This window comes from Opisthorchis viverrini (assembly GCF_000715545.1).
Source record: "Opisthorchis viverrini unplaced genomic scaffold opera_v5_92, whole genome shotgun sequence".
NCBI lineage: Eukaryota > Metazoa > Platyhelminthes > Trematoda > Opisthorchiida > Opisthorchiidae > Opisthorchis > Opisthorchis viverrini.
The window spans coordinates 161,090-173,563 of record NW_008751748.1 but is presented as its reverse complement, the minus strand read 5'-3'; positions in this window follow the sequence as shown (position 1 = coordinate 173,563).

The window sequence follows — 12,474 nt, the reverse complement described above, 5'->3', positions numbered from 1 at the left end:
CTCTCTTCTGATTTCGCTCGCGCTTGCAGCGGTCATTCGCGAGTCTCATGTACTAACTCTGGTACCAAAACATTTCAGACATCTTCAGAATCTATTATATGTGGGAACAGTTCAGAAGAAGACCTCTGGACCAACATGATTGGATTATTGTTTATTCGCTGACCTGGGCCAACATGATTGGATTATTATTTATTCGCTGACCTGGGCCAACGACGAACTATTTTAAAGAGAACAATTGTTAGTCAGTCTGTTCCATTTGACTTCTTTATTTTTGTATACCCAACCTAGCGCAATTATTTTTATTTCTTTGCCACACCCTCCTGGTAAACTAACTTATTGGGTAGCCAGACCACTACAGGTTCGCACACCAAGTGGTTGGTGAAACGCATATTAAATTTATTTAAGTTCGGACAATTCCTTGCACGGAACAACTGTGTTTCTTTCAGCCAGCTTATCGTCTGTGCCATCGTTTCTAATTCTTTGCAAAACAAATTATACTTAACGGATACGTTTTGCTTTTCCTTTATTGTCGTTGAAGTTGTCCGCACAAGGCATCATAGCACGAGCAATATAGATTAATATCAGAAGTGTACATTCCATTTCTTTGGGACAATATCAACGTAACGTATTATTTGTTAGTTTTAGGACCCAGTCCGTTCAAAATTAGTGAATGTTGTATAGATGTCGAAGAGAATTCAGCAAATTTATTAGTAGTCTAATTTATGGAAATATACGGTTATATATTGAATATCGTCCAACAAAAACATGAGGCAGGTACGTACATTACGTTCAGTTGAATATAAACACCATCTTATGCGCATCTAACTACCTTTGGCTTTGGGTTGGCTTCATTAAAAACCACATGGTTCCCTTAAGAGAGTCGGTTCATGAATGATACAAGCTCAACTGAATGACTGACTTGACCGTGTCATGTGACTCTGAGATGAAAAGTTAACCAGACGAGGAATTTCTAAGAGAAGCAGGAAATCAACTTCAAACGGACACATCAAGTTGATTGGAGGAGGCGCCTAACCGATAAACCAAAGCGACAAATTAACCGGCAGACGCAGGGACACTCACCGTTACGACGGAGAGAGTAGGGCGATGCAACCAACCAATAAAGCTCGAGAGGGTCAGACCACAAAGCAGTCCCATTTATGCCACAGAACAAACCGCAAGAAATGGAATACGTTGGGATAGCCAGTTGAAACAACGGAACGCATACCGCAACGCAACAAAGGTTACAAGCTGACCAATAAATTCAGGAAAATTGTTATCCCCAAGCAGCCAATCACGGCAAAGGATAAGAATAGTCTTCAACTGCTATATGAACGCACGCAGGCAAGGAAGCAGTACTCAACCAAATGCGCACTGATGATATTTCGAAGTATGGAAACCAAACGTATGCAAGCCAATTGTCAAGCTCGGCGAACAGATCAACAGTTACCTGGCCAACAACCAACGATTACTGCACTGGTTGGTTCTATTTGCTGTGTGCTAAAGTCCAGCAGTTTGCATCTGGATGTAAAGATAGTCCTGAAGACGGTACAGTAGTGACGAATACAGTACAACATGTGCACATGAGCCAGCGGGGCTCTGACACTGCATCAGCCTAAATAATCGGATTATTTTACACTGTTCAGTCGTTCTTTCGTTTTCCTTTCGGGTTTGCTAGTGTGCAACAAGACCTGAAACTTAGCATGATATCGCCTTTGTTATGACAGCGTGTGCCTATGAAATATATTGCAATGCACGTGCTGACTTATGATCTTATTGTTGTTGGAAAATGTGTATTGGGAAAACAGCGGCTAGAATAACCGTATACGCGTTAACTACTCGTCACCCTGAAACGTTTGCACGAGGGAGACCACCTACCGCGGTAGACGGTATTATGTGGCGGCATGATTGGAGCAGGTTCGTTTTCCTTCGGGTTGCTAGTGTGCAACAAGACCTGAAACTTAGCATGATATCGCCTTTGTTATGACAGCGTGTGCCTATGAAATATATTGCAATGCACGTGCTGACTTATGATCTTATTGTTGTTGGAAAATATGTATTGGGAAAACAGCGGCTAGAATAACCGTATACGCGTTAACTACTCGTCACCCTGAAACGTTTGCACGAGGGAGACCACCTACCGCGGTAGACGGTATTATGTGGCGGCATGATTGGAGCAGGATTGCTTCCATATTTACGAAGCAGTGTAGCCGCAGGCTATTGGTACACCCAAATTGAGTTCGCCGAAACTATAGGGTTTTTGAAGTTGCTATTTTAATGGGAAGTTAGTCTTACCAACTTGCACCTTCCCGTGACATGTTGCACGTAGCATTTTGTTTAAGTGAGAGAAATGTCAAGGTCATTTACCATCGCCGATTTGCATTTTTTTGCCTGTCTACGCGACATAAAACACGAAATCGCACCTTAGTATATTTTGGCGTTCTTCGGTGTTCTTGAAGAATGAAATAACGTCTTAAGAGTATTTAATCAAATGCCACACTATAGGATCAGTCGTAGGCGTTTGTTTGCTTTGGACACCTCAGATTTAACAAATAGGATATTTTTGTTCGACGAACCTGCTCACAACACATTTTCCTCATGGATCTCATATTCCATTAAGTGCAATAAATTAAGATAACAGCACAAGCTTACAGTGGCAGTGCGAGGACCATCTGTGGATGATCCCCCTTCCCAGATTTGCATAACTAGCTTGTAGGTAATACAGTGCTACGAGATAGCTGTACGTCTTTTCTATTATAACTATGACGTTCTATAGGTGGTGATCACCATAAAGCAGTCACCACGATGACGGTAGCCGTTGTCACTCACCTCGACTACCTGTTGTAGCTGCTGGATCCGTGACTCTGTGCGACGCTAATTACGTTTCCCCACATATGCGCGGCAGCCCAGTTCAATGAGCAACGACGGCCCCTTGCACTCTTGTCTCTACTAGTTTTCACTCATCTCGAATTCCTGTTGTAACTGCTAGGCCCGCGTTTATGTGCAACGTTGATAATCAGAATGCAGCTATGCACAGTGAAATAATCCGATGGTCAATAACGGTCTTTTATACCCTTAACTATACGCGATGCCGCTTGTCTTCGCTAGCCACAGTAAACATCAGTGCAGTGTATACGCCGACCGGTTAAAATAGGGCCTCATCTATGCGTGATAGCCACATATAACAACCTGTTATACTCACAACTGTACTCGAACTCATCTAACTTGGCTATGGATCGTACCTGTTGGGTCAGTGTCCTTGTGCATGCATACCCAATTTAATGGCGAATGATAGACCTGATACTCAAAACTGTACGCGATATCGCGTAGGCCTCAGCTATGCGAAGTGTCCTGATTTAACTGCCAACGATGGCCCGTCATACCCATAAATGTGCGCGCTCTCGCTTATGTCTGCGACTTGTATCATCATGGTTCTTCATTGCCGTACCTGCCCGCTACCTACAGTAAACACCAAGCCAGTATCTACGCGGGCCGACAGAAATCAGGTTCCAACTATGCATGCCATCTTAACGACCAACGGCTGTCCCTCATACCCGTAACTGCAGTTGATATCACCTACCTTGGCTGTTTATCGTAATTGCAAGACCTGTGTCTACGTGCAACGCTGAGTATAGAGCTGGCGGTCTTTTATACCCTTAAATATACGCGATGCCGCTTATCTTCGCTAACCACAGTCATCATCAATCCAATATATATGCTGACCGGTAAAAACAAGGACTCATCTATGGGTGGTAGCCTAATCTGACAGCTTGTTGTACTCACAACTGTACTCAAAGTTACCTAGCTTAGCTTTTTATCGTCATACTCACACTCGATACCGTTTATATACAACCGTAGTCGACGTAACCTACGGTGATTACCTATAGTAACTCTTGATTGCACCCCCTCGACCACTCCACCCATTACCCGAAACAATGAGCTGTCGCTCACCTCGACTGTTACTCGCGACGCGGATTATGGGGCCTCACCTATGCACGGCAACGTAATACAATAGCCAAAGACGGCGCTCCATACTCATAACTCCACGCGTTGATAATGCGCCCGCCATGAATTTACGAAAAGACCAATGGCGAAGCGCATTTTATTCATTGGCATCAATGATACAAGTTTAATTGGTATTCGCTCCATTTTTCATTTTCTTAAGATCCACTTCAAGGGACAAGGATTCTGTGACAGAAAATGGGCAAGCAATCAATCTTCGGGAACATCATTTAAGCATCTGGATGTAATGAAATTTTATTTTTTTTCTTACCTAGTGGTTCATAATTCCCATTACCGGGATGGGGCTTAAATGTATGGTCGTTGTGGATTGCCATGGGTTCATTGATTCAGCATTTGAGGCCTCCGAGTTACAAGCACACGAATTCCTCGCCACCATGGCATGCTCCAGGCCATCTGAGTGATGCACGCGCCTCTTCAAAAGCCCACTGGTGTTCACCAGGCGGTTTTTGGTCATATTCCCAAAGTGTATTAACCCACGTCGTGCATGAATGGCCCACTTTCGAGTGATGAGGAGCCAGTGAGCAGTCAAATAAGAGACAAAACTGGGATCTGTTCGCCTCAATATTTGCAAATCGTGGCGAAATCTACGCGATTAGTGTTTGGTGCTCCCTCAACTCCAAAATTGGACAAAGCAGTTTTATTGCGACTGTCTTACGGGGCAGAATAGGCTTGTCCTCCATGGACCGATCAAGATAAATATCAAAGCAAGCTCTTTTAGCTGACCGGTGGGTAGGCTGACCGGGCTTCTCACCTTGGAGCGATCTGTCTGGTTGGACCTTCTGGACGGCATGCTCCAGGCTGAGTGATGCACGCGCCTCTTCAAACGCCCGTTTGCCTTCTCCAGGCGGTTGTTGCTCACATTCCCAAAATGCGAACGTCGGTGGCTCTAAATTTATTTACCCCAGACAGTAAGTACCGTGTGTAGCATGAACGTTTACAACGTCCGGGAATCGTCTAAAGAGTGCTATCTTCTGCGTTCGAGAAAAGCACAGGTGACTATATCTGCCACCCTCCGAATCCATCAGCAGCACGCGACCGCACTCTCGAAACTTGGCTATGATGGATGACGTCACCTGAGAAACTGACTAAAAGGTAACCAACGAAGTACTTAACAATGGGGGTCGACATTTGACGCGATAGTTACGCACATCCTTGGTAGTGAGTACCTTACCAAAGTGGACGGCGACATACTGCCGAACCTACGATGACGGAGCATCATATTTCGAAAGGGTACAACACTCCTTTAATTTATCATTTGTCAGTCGCCGGGTGATGGAGAGCCTGTCAAAAATAAACTTGCTGCATGGATGGTTGTGCACCAGGTAGTAGGAAGTAACCCTCAAGCAGTCATGGTACCGGCGAACGTGGAACATTGCCGGACAATCAATACAACTTGTGCTACCGCGTACAATCAACCATGAACTTACTAGGTGCGACGAAATCCACGGCTTCGGCTTCGTCTTCAGGGATGTCTGCTGCAACGGCAGAAGGCTTCCTCATACAAAAGTAGCGAATTGCTGCTCATTTTGGAATTTATGCGGACGAAAGCAACAGAATGTTTCGCCTGGTACTCTTTCAAAGCGACTTGAAATGCATTGAATGAGAAAAAATTTTAGACGAGCTAAATTTTCTACAAAATCATCCTCCGTATTCACATGCTCAGTCATGGCAGTCATTGTAGCGTGGGACGTCAGGGAGTCAGCGGTATTCAAAGTTCGAGAGGGTGTAGCGACAGCACACGTTGGTTGTGAAATGTGCAGATATAGAGTTTGGTATTACGGAATCCACACGGCACATGCAGTACATATTCGCACAGGTCGGGTGGCACAGAAAAGAACACCGGAGTGTGGCAACAACGCACGTGTATTAACCTGGAACCGAAACCGGAGGACGGGGGTACAAAGTCAGGTCAAGGTAAATCAGGGAGGGGTGTACGAGAGGGTTACCCTTTCCTTCCCGGGACTCGTGGTGGTTCGTCTGTGATGCGTGCAATAGGGGGGAGAGGGAGAGGCACGTGTAAGGTCATATGAGAGACGTGCAAGCTGATACAGTCGAGTTTCAAATGCGTTACACCACTAAAATATGAATATCGCGGGCCTTAAATATCGTGGGGATTGAGTAGGTTAAAAACATTTTCAACAAAATTGCGGCCGTGCGGAAAGATCTCATACGCCCGGAAAATTACCGTCAAATGTTAAAACTTTATGTTAAAGTTTTCCTCCTTCGAACCACGGTTTTAGAGAAATTTTGGGTGTGCGTCTAACCACCGGCGTGCAGCGTCTATCCATTTCCGCGTTGGCGCGGTGACCTTGGGTAGTTTGCCCTTTGAGCCGTCATGCGAAAAAAAGCGTTTTTTCATTGGGAAATATCTTATCAACTGGTCGCAGTTAAATAATAGGTGCGCTTTTTTCTTACCTGTGAGAGACGAATAATGATATTGGCCTTTCATGGCTGGGCAGAACGACCCAATACATTCTTACCCAAGGAGTTCCCATGTTTGCTCATGCGCTGGCGTGTTCTCGCAGTTTAAACTTTAAACTACGCTTTGAAAAAATACAGTATATTAATTTAAGAATTGGATCCTGCAGGATTATTGGTTCTCACTATGATTACACTATTTTATATTTTGACTATCTTTACAAAACCATAGAGGCACACCTCAAATTCCTCTGAAATCATCATTTGAACCAGAGGTTAGCATTTGACTGTATTAATTTGGTGCACACAAATTTTCCCAAAGTGTAACAGTTTTGTTCAAATTTGTCTAAACATATTCAAGTTCACTTTTAGCTGCGCAATTCATATATTTTCATGGCTACCACTCATCAGCATGTTGTCTCCGTGAAGATTGTGAAGCACAATATAGGTAATTTGGTTTATTCACGTCCTTTCACATTTACTGAACTGGGATATACCTTCGAAATATAGATGAGCAACAACTGTATTATCTCTGTTAAAGAAAATAAAAATGGAGCGGTCATTCCTCACTTTTAGCAGCAAAATACTGTCCTGTTTTACAGCAAGCGTCGCGCAACAAACAGTTAGGGAGATTGTCGTACATAGACGCAGAGATCAGATATAAGATAAGTAGTCGAAGTGGGCGGAAACGCGTACACTTGAGTATGAATGACCATTGTTGACCGTTAGATAGGTCTCTCACGCATAGGGGAGGCATTGTTTTCATCGGCCGGCATAAAAACTGGCCCGGTGTGTACTATAAGCTGCCAAAATAGGCGACGACGCGTACAGTAGTGAGTATGATGGACCATCGTTGGGCATTGGACAAGGCTGCCGTGCTTAGCGGAGGCCTCATAATCAGCGTCGCACATAGGCACAGGTATTGCAGGTATGACAAGTAGCCATCGTAGGAGATAGCGTGTGCAGTTAACATGATAATCAGCACTGAGTGGCCTTATTTTCCGTCAGTGCGTTTGGGCTTTTTGACGCGTTCCAGCTAATTAGCGTGATTAATCCCAATGGGAAAGATATCGCTGCGTTGATGACTCGCATGCAGGTATCTAATAACGTTTCGTTGTGCACTGGGGGTTGTTTGAAGTCATCCACAGAGATAAAACTTGTATCACCACTGCAAAACACATCAAGCCGTCCTCCAATCTTATGCCGAATGCAGGGCAAGCTACGTAAAACAACGTGTTTCGACGAAGTTCGTTGGACGAACTCATATCGTCTGAGAAGTATAAAGCATACGGACGTCATTCACCCAACTACCCTGGAGGAATTTGAATTGGATATTCCGCAGATGTTGTCTCACCTTTGAGGAACACCGCGAAATGCTTAAATAGGCTAGTTGGTTTCCGGGCTTTATTTCGTAAACCGGTAAACAAATGTGTTGTATCGTGGGTGGCCATCTATTTGTTACGCCTGCACTGAGCTTGCCAGATTACGCTATAAGGAGAAGACAGAAAACTCGGGACACGGGTGTATTGTCAGGACAAAACATACAAAGCTTCTGCTAATATATATAGGTTTACTAAATGGTCAAATGTGGTCGTATACTTGTTCGTTGTGTACAGCCAATGGCGGTGTTCCGGTCGTGAACACTTTCAGTCCCACTCCGCTGGTTGCATGTTGTTAAGCCGTGTTTGGTCAGCTCCGCAAACGCACCTCCTTTCCGAACGTGTCGTACCGATTGTGACCTTGGGGATGCGTCACTCTGAAATTGTAATTTTTCCATGCCTGGGCACGTCCTGACACTTCCCCTTTTGGAGATAGATCGTAGGTTCGCAATCTGGGATTTGTCTGCAAACTTATTACTGGAATTCTTTGTCGTCCAGTTCTTCTTTTCAACAGAGCCGGGCTGACGCCAATGTTCCAATCTGTTGACTCATTTTTCGGTCGCATTTTGAACGTTTCGAGGAGGATGTCTAACGGTAGATGCGTTTTTGTTTCTTGTATTATATCGCCGAATTTGATTAGCATACCTAATCTACACCGTCCCACCAACCTCTACTCCATAGACGACGTTCTCTCTTTTCAACATTACGACTCCCGAACTCCAGCGATATGCTGAGTAGTTTTGACAAAGACGTAGTCTCCACGGCTAAAGATACGTCCAGAGCGACATTTGCCGTTGAATTGTACTAGTTAGTCTTCATCGCCGGTCTCTGGTTTTCCAGGAACGCAATGCATCAATGTCTTCACTTTCCTCCCAAACCTAAGTTTGACTGGAGACTTCCCATCAGGCGTACATAGGTTTGGTGTCGTCCGGTAGTTGGTTAGGAAAGCATTAATGAAACCGTCCGTTGGTCCCCTCGAGATTCCAACAGCCCTAGTTGAAAAGTAGCCACAAATCTCTCAGCTTGGCCATTTGATTGAGGTGGTACGGCGGTGACCGAATATGCGTCAGTTTGTTCCAAACACAGAAACCATCAAAAAGAGCTGAAGTAAACTGCGTAAAATAGTCCGTCACAATTGTACCAGGTAACCCAAAATAACTGAATATTTTCTGCAGTCTCGCAGTGGTAACTTCGGTAGATGCCTTGCGCATGCACAAACTTCTGGCCGCTTCGTGAGTGCGTCTACGATCATCAGATAATACAGACCGTCGATTGGATCCGTAAAGTTGTTGTGTAGCCGTTGCCATGGCGCCTCAAGCGTAAGCCAATCGTGTGGTTTACATCGCGGAGGATTCTTGGCAGCTTGAATACGTTGGGGACAAGTTCGGCAATAGTCCTCCAGATGTTTGTCCATGCGAGGCCAATAAACGAGGCTTCTGGCCAATGATTTCATTCGGCTCACTCCTGGGTAATGATTGTGGGACTGTTTGACTACTGTTTGTCGGCGAACCTCTGGCGATATCACCCCCTCAACAAACATTAAGCAACCATCGACTATTGATAGCGCTTTCTGACGATTGGCGCACTGACAAACCTTTGGGTTGAGGCTCTTTTTGGGCCAGTTGACTCGAATAAATTCCACAATTTCTTGCAGCAAACAGTCGCGTTTAGTGGCCTCTTTAATCGTAGCTGTGATTTTTGGGGGGGCTTGGACCGCGTCGGCGATAATGCGCTTGATATCTGACTCAACGTCAACAGTTACGATTACTGTGCCTTCGACAATCGCACTATGAAATCCAGTGAATCGCGAAAGAGCATCTGCCCACCGAAATAGGTGGTTGTTTGATACCTAATCAGAAGGTCGTTTTCTAGGATGCAACAGCGAGGCTGGGAGCGTATTCCACCACACTTTCCCCGCCAGAGTAACGATGGCAAAAAGAAATTTGGTTGGCTACGAAAGTATGAATGCAAATTACGGTGAGCATCATTAAACTGACCGGTACAAATGGATTATACTGAACCTCCGTAAAAGTCATAACTTCCAAGCCCTATAGTTTTCGCGAAAATAATTTGGGTTTGCTTTTAGTGGGCAGCACAATTCTGCTACTTCACCAGGTCCGTCGTTCTCGCCCCTCACTTCACACAATTCATGGCACAGAATAAATGCTATGTGATTCATGCACATGTACGCATTCCTTTTGTCAGTTGTGCACGATGCAGAAAACACAGATATTCAACCGTATTTCTCAGTCAAGGCAGATGGACCGTTCACCAGAAGGAAGCGAAAGTTAGTTCAGGCAGGATGTGGGGTCTCCGAAGTCGCCGCTTTTACCGGGCATTAGTGTAATCCGTTTGCATTTTCGGTGATGTTATTCGTGGCACTTTGCTTGATTGAGGGACATTTCTAGGTCGCCTAAACCCGACCACATACCTATTATTTTCACCTGCATACCGTTTGAAACAGCGAGTACCTTGCAGCCTAGATTATCAAACGAAGAGAGGTGGTTACAGCTAATAAATACTGCAGCAAAGCAATAGCATCAGAGTTCAATGTGCGACACTCAGGATGGTGCGGTGTGTGCGTGGGTACATGTTGTCCCTTCTGATTATTATGCAGAGATTGCACTAACAAAGTAGGGTGTCGCCTGAGTTGTAGCTGAAAGCCACTACTCGAAACCTCATATCCCGTAACTGTTACCTGAGTGTGCGACGGGCAGCCTGGAGGAAATGGGCCTGTCACACATTATCATATTATCATATTGTCACATGTTATCATAGCCAACCACTAAAGCGTTTCAGTAACGCTCACTTATGAGGTGACAGAGGAGGTTAGAGGAAACCAAGCCTTGAGCCGGATGATACAGTTGAAGCGATGTGCGGCGCTGAAGAATCCGAAACTCCACGTGGCACAATCAAAGGCGTACTGATGAATCTGCGAAGTGGATGAGTCTATAGGAGCCAGTGCTGAAGGGTGTACGAGGCCACTACATCATGCCAGTGGCTGCTTTTTGGAGAATTTCATGTTGTGTCCAAAGGCCAACAACCTATTACCACATCAAAAGCCCCGATTTATGGCAAACCGCTCCCGTATTACAGCAAAGTGGGTGTACGTAGACAGCCTGATGGGAAAAAGCACAATGGACTCACCCAGGAAGGAACGCTACGTTAACGCCCGGAATCGTTTGAGTGATATCCCAACGCGGTACAGCTGCAAGACCTCAAAGAGCATAACATTCAAAGGACGGCGCTGCGGGCTTCTATCAACGAAATATCTCGGTCAAAATGTACAAATTCGTCATCGCTTTGCTGGTAATGGCGTCAGCTTCTAAGGGTCTTGCATTGGGACACTTTCTAAGCTTCGGCACTCGGCTTCCAGAAGCCACGACAGGCCCGACCCATCTCAAATCGTGAAACGTTCACTTCATTGGTTCTCAAAAGGCTCTAGGCTTAGCGCAACACCATTTGCTGGACAGGTAACGGTACACGCATGTGCCTTTCATTGAAGCGTGTTTGAGCGTTCATGATGCATGGCGGCTGAGTGAGTGAAGAAGGCATGCCTGAGTGTTTTCTTCCACTACACCCCCTCACTCGGCTATCAGAAAGGTACACATAGAGCACTTGGCAATAAGATGATCAAACTTTCTTACCTTAGGCTTACGCCCGCAGATCTTGAGATGCGGTGTAACTCATCCAACTAATCTGCTCAAACCGAATTATGAAAGGCACACTTCATCGGTGCGCATACTGAGGCTATTATCTCACACAGTGGAACATCTCCAGTCCGACCACCGAGCCCGATGAACATACTATTGATGAGACTGACTGCCACTGAGCTCACCCGAGTTGCTGATGCTTAGAGGCTTCTAGAACATAACGCTTGCTGAGGCCAAACTTATGAGCTCGACAAGACGGTATCAAGTTACAACGGCAACTCTTGGACAAGATCAACCCATTCTGCGCATTGGGACCCGACGAGGTCCATCCGAGGATCCTGAAGGGAACGTTCTCCAAACTGCCAAACCACTTACACCTGGTGTTTCGTCAGTCGCTTGACGAAGGCCGCCTTCCCCCTGCTTGGAAGGAAGCGATTGTCACGCCAATCTACAAGACTGGTGACCGATTATCGCCTGGCAGCTATAGGCCTATAAGCCTCACTAGCGTGCCGTGCAAGGTGATGGAACGCATTCTGAAGCGAGCCATCCTAGATCACCTTACTTCCAGCAATCTGATATCTCCAGCTCAACACGGAGTTCTCCCAAACCGTTCTTGCGTAACAAACATGCTCGTGTTTATGGACAGCTCAACCCAAGCCAAGGACGAAGGACTCATATCGGATGCCATATTTTTCGACTTCTCAAAAGCATTTGATAGGGACCCACACGTCCCGCTGCTCCACAAACACGAGTCTTACGGGATTCAAGGGAAAATCCATCGCTGGATCAAGGCGTTCCTATCAGACAGGTCATTCAGAGTGAGAATAGGCTCAACTTATTCCTCTCCAGCGCCGGTCTCCATTGGAGTTCCTCAAGGCTCCGTCTTGGGACCACTCCTGTTTCTGATCTACGTCAGCGACCTCCCAGACATTCTTGTGAGTCCATGTCTACTTTTTGCGGACGACTTGAAATCCTAGAGTTCCAATGCCAGAGCCCTCCAAATG